The sequence below is a fragment of the Limulus polyphemus genome, unplaced genomic scaffold, assembly GCF_000517525.1.
Source record: "Limulus polyphemus unplaced genomic scaffold, Limulus_polyphemus-2.1.2 Scaffold4967, whole genome shotgun sequence".
In the NCBI taxonomy this organism is placed as follows: domain Eukaryota; kingdom Metazoa; phylum Arthropoda; class Merostomata; order Xiphosura; family Limulidae; genus Limulus; species Limulus polyphemus.
Genome location: NW_013670577.1, coordinates 37,965 through 43,321, shown reverse-complemented (window position 1 = coordinate 43,321; position 5,357 = coordinate 37,965). Strand labels below are relative to the sequence as shown.

Sequence of the window (5,357 nt, the reverse complement as noted above, 5' to 3'; positions counted from 1 at the left end):
CCAGATGGTAGAACTGTTGGTGGTCATAACGTTTACTTTGGAGAGTGGCCATGGCAGGTAAGTGACGTCCAGATGGTAGAACTATTGGTGGTCATAACGTTTACTTTGCAGAGTGACCATGGCAGGTAAGTGGTGTCCGTGTGGTATAACTGTTGGTAGTCATAACGTTTACTTTGAAGAGTGACCATGGCAGGTAAATAGTGGCCGTATGGTAGGATTGTTGGTGGTCGAAACGCTTACTTTGGAGAGTAGCCATGGCATGGTAAGTGACGTCCAGATGGTAGAACTGTTGGTGGTCATAACGTTTACTTTGAAGAGTGGCCATGGCAGGTAAGTGATGTCCGGATGGCAGAACTGTTAGTGGTCGAAACGCTTACTTTGAAGAGTGGCCATGGCAGGTAAGTGATGTCCGGATGGTAGAACTGTTAGTGGTCGAAACGCTTACTTTGGAGAGTGGCCATGGCAGATAAGTGATGTCCAAATGGTAGAACTGTTAGTGGTCATAACGTTTACTTTGAAGAGTTTGACACTGTATCTAAACATGGAAAATACAGATATTTTCACGACTTCACACTACATCTAAACATGGAAAATACAGATATTTTCACGACTTGACATTACATCTAAACATGGAAAATACAGATATTTTCACGACTTCACACTACATCTAAACATGGAAAATACAGATATTTTCACGACTTGACACTATATCTAAACATGGAAAATACAGATATTTTCACGACTTGACACTACATCTAAACATAGAAAATACGGATATTTTCACGACTTGACACTACATCTAAAATACAAAATACTGATAATTTCACGGCATGACACTACATCTAATCGGACAAAATACGAATAATTTAATGGTGTGACACTACATCTAATTATACAAAATACAGATATTTTCACGACTTGACACTACATCTAAACGTTCAAAAATACAGATTTTCACGACGCAGAACAGAAACCTACAACATGCCTGTGTGGTCTTCTCATAACAAATCGTGACGTCTTTTATAATATATTATTAATTAAAATTCAGTCTGTTTAAGATTCCCTACTCAATTTACCCTAAAACGAAACTGAGACAGAGAATTTTATTACCTGTGTCAAGATCTATCTTTGTAACGCTAAATCTACAATTACCATGGAAGAGCTTCCCCCAGCCTGATACAGAAGCTGTCTCCCCTGTGAAATACTCTTATCTCGTTACGTGTAGCAAGACTTATCTTTAACGCTAAATCTACAATTACCATGGAAGAGCTTCCCCCAGCCTGATACAGAAGCTGTCTCCCCTGTGAAATACTCTTATCTCGTTACGTGTAGCAAGACTTATCTTTAACGCTAAATCTACAATTACCATGGAAGAGCTTCCCCCAGCCTGAGACAAAAGCTGTCTTCCCTGTGAAGTCCTCTCCACTCTCAGGCAGACAGATTGGAACAATATGGGGCCGAAACTGGACTGGTGTTTCTAGTTCCAAGAGTGCTAAGTCATTTTCAAAAGATTTCGTGTTGAAATTTTTGTGAACGATCATTTTCTTGACGTTTTTCACCACAGGTTTTAAAGATTCATAACCACCTCCAAAGTCATGTTCTCCCAGCACAACTAGCAAGGAAGCTAGAACTCTGTAAAGTAAGTTTTGTTTCACGATTAGAAAAATAATCTCATATTTGTGAAAGTGTTAAAATAAAACATCATTTATTTACACAAATATAAAAACACATGCTGGAACATAAAATTTCACTTTCTAAGATGGCACTATATATTTTACCTAGCTAATGAAACGTGTTGTTCTAAAAATGGCTCATAAGTAACATAAAAGATTTATGGCATTTCTGATAATTTAAATATATCTAATACTAAATAACACAGGCCTTCGATGGTTTTATTGTCTTGAAATGTTTACATGTTCTACAGTAATTCCTGTACGCTGAATCTGAAAATGATATCCATTTTTTTTCCATCACGTACATATTTTTCAAAAAAACGTCATTTTCATTGAAATCGGGTCACATTTGTTATGCTTAAAATGTTAACAACCACTGGCTATAGATTTCTCTAGACCAATGGCGACGTGAGAGTCTTATCGATCATTCTAGCACCCACGAGAAACATACCACTATTATATAAACGGTTAACAGGCCGCATGACGAGTCATTTCTGGATAATATTTGTTTGTGTGTGCGTTTTAACATTATTTTTTCTTTTCAGTATTATTTATTCGTCGCTATGGCAGCAAGAGGTTATGTAATGACCTAAGCATATTCTGTTATATTTGTGGTAAATGTGATCTAAGTAACAGTGTTTTCTTCTTCTCGATTTGTAAAAAATCCTTACGTGATAGAAAAAAAATGAATATTATTTTCGAAATCTAAGTAGCTGAATTATGAAAAATCCGTTATTAAAATCAAACCAACATTTATGAAGTTTAAATTCGCAGGTCTGTGTAATTTCAACGGTAGGAATATCAATAGAAAATATACTATGATATGCTCAGTACAAATATAGCATCACGATAACAAAAGAACAAAAGTCAACGTTAAGTTATCGTAAACATAGGACTAACTTAAAATTCCTAAGCTAGCCGAACCTCGGGAGATATTATTGGGATTACGGCCGACATTATCGATGATGAGGCAAAACATTCTTATCATTACAGACCTTATTTACGTCTTGTGTAGTTTGTTTACCATAACTATTTGCGTTAATTTATAACTCAAATAATACTTACTCACATCACGTGTTTGAAAAATTGTATGGTAGGTTACCTCACCAGGTAAGTTTGACGCATGGGGACAATCGATAGAATGTATTACGGAAAAAAATGTCTTCTCGAACAATTTCTTATATTCTCATAAAATGTCATTTAGGCAAAGAGTATTTTCTTTTCGGTTTGTTTGTTATGAATTTCACGCAAAGCTACACGAGGGCTATCTGCGCTAGCCGTCCCTAATCTAGCAGTGTCAGACTAGAAGGAAGGCAGCTAGTCATCACCACCTACCGCCAACTCTTGAGCTATTCTTTTACCAACGAATAGTGAGATTGACCGTTACATTGTAATGCCCCCACGGCTGAAAGAGCGAACATGTTTGGTGTGACGAGGATACGCACCCGTGACCCACAGATTGGAAGTCGAGCACCCTACCCACCTGGCCAAGCCGGGCCACTTTTTTTTTAGGGAACATTTACAATGTTTTATCAACATTCCAGGTGGTGGCGCTTTAGTCTTTAGAAACACGTAACATATTAGGGAAGTACAACCAGTAAACTAATGTACAATATGTTTTTTACTCGTTGATTGTTTTGACAGACTCGTATCATTTTTATTTGTTTGTAGTTATGCACAAAGCTCCACAATGGGCTATCTGTGCTGTGCATACCACGGGTATCGCATTCAGACTTGCACTTTCGGCTGTGCCACTGGAGGTGGGGTACCCATACTATTCCATTAAATTTATGACGCTGTAAATGCTATGTGTATAAATCATTCAATATATTTTCAAATTTCAGGCTTAGTTGTACACCTCTGGTACTTCTACACTCGCGAAAGTTTTATACCTTTTATATACAAAAACTATAAAACTGAAATCAAGAAGACGTAAAACGTATCTATGCTGTGTTTAGTTAGATACTTACTCGTGTTCTTTGATGTATCAAAATATCCAAAGATGTAGTTGAAACCAAAGGTTGTAAAGGACAGGCTTACTACGCGGAAGAAAGTACTTACCCTGGTTGACAGTGAGCTGCTGTTATCACGTATTTGGAATTTAGCAAGACTCCTCCACATTTGTTCTTGAGAAACAGTCCCAGCCATGTTGCCTCCTTCAAAAGCACCTGCGCAGTATCCATGACTATATTATTATAATATCATAATAAGTACAATATATATATATATATCATAACTATTAATCTATAGGTAGCATGATAAATAACTATTGTAATTTACACGATAGCAGCTACTGAACTAGAGATATTAAAACTGAAACCTAAAAGACCTAGTGGTGGATTTATCGTGAGATTAAAAAAGCGGCTGCTCCACTAGTGACCTCTAGTAGCATTGTTTGATTTCAACATGTTTTTAATATATTTATCGGTCTGGCCTAATAATTATTATGCTCGGACTGTCAATCCGAGTGTTTACAACCCGTTGCCACAAAAACGCTCTCCGCACATTGGGTAGGTGAGTTCGCTATAATGGTAAGGGTCAAATCCTATTCGGTCAGACTACAGAAAACCCAAGAGTTGGCTGGGGGGGGGGGTGTGTCCTAGCTGCTTCCACTCTATTCTATCGGTTCAAAATTAGGAACGGCTATGTGCAGATAATACTTTGTGTAGCTTTATGCAAAACAATTGAATGAAAGAATACAAACAAACTATCAATCCATCAACGAAATTATTTAGGACATTAAAAATGTTGCTTTTATATCTCAGACCTCGCCTTTCTTATCCTGAGCCCCCCAGTGGCACAGCGATGTGTCTGCGGACTTACAACGCTAGAATCCTGGTTTCGATACCCGTGGTGGGCACATCACAGATAGCCCATTGTGTAGCTTTGTGCTTAATTACAAACAAAAATCTTATCCTGGTGGTTATGACTCTCGACTCCCAATCTGCGAGTCACGTGTTCACGATCCTTCACTGAACTTGCTCGCCTTTTTCAGCCGTTGGGGCGTTATTATGTGACGGTCAATCCCACCTTTCTTGGGGGGGGGGGGAAGTAGCTCTAGAGTTAGCGGTGGATAGTGTTGAATAACTGTCTTCCTTCTAGTCTATCACTTCAAAGTTAAGGACAGCCAACTTTGCGCTAAATTCATCAAACAATTACTCGCACTAAATATCTTTGTTTTCACCGTCCTTTAAGTATTCACAAAAAAATCCATTGTCGACGACGTGTTTTGCTCAGACCAAAGTTCTTTAGGCTGTATTTGTTGTATTCCAACCAGCCTGAAGAGCTCTGTATTGTCGTCGACAATGGATAGAGAAAATACAGTGCGGTTGGAATACTATTATTATAATACAATCTTCTAATTCTTGAAACTCCCTAAGGGACTAGATAAAGAATCTAGTGCTAGAAAATATAATAGGCCTAATACTGGTGACTTGTGGCAAACAATTACAAACACTCTTATTCAAATTCGTTCTACCATCCGGACATCACTTACCTGCCATGGCCACTCTCCAAAGTAAGCGTTTCGACCACCAACAAACCTACCATACGGACACTACTTACCTGCCATGGTCACTCTTCAAAGTAACCGTTATGACTACCAACAGTTATACCACACGGACACCACTTACCTGCCATGGTCGTCGTGAAAATATCTGTATTTTCCATGTTTAGATGTAGTGT

The 5,357-nt window shown here is 38.1% G+C and overlaps 1 pseudogene; it reads right to left on the bottom strand.

The window, feature by feature from the left end:
- LOC106471925 overlaps nucleotides 1-5,357 on the bottom strand; it is a 69,672-nt pseudogene that overhangs the window by 32,686 nt on the left and 31,629 nt on the right.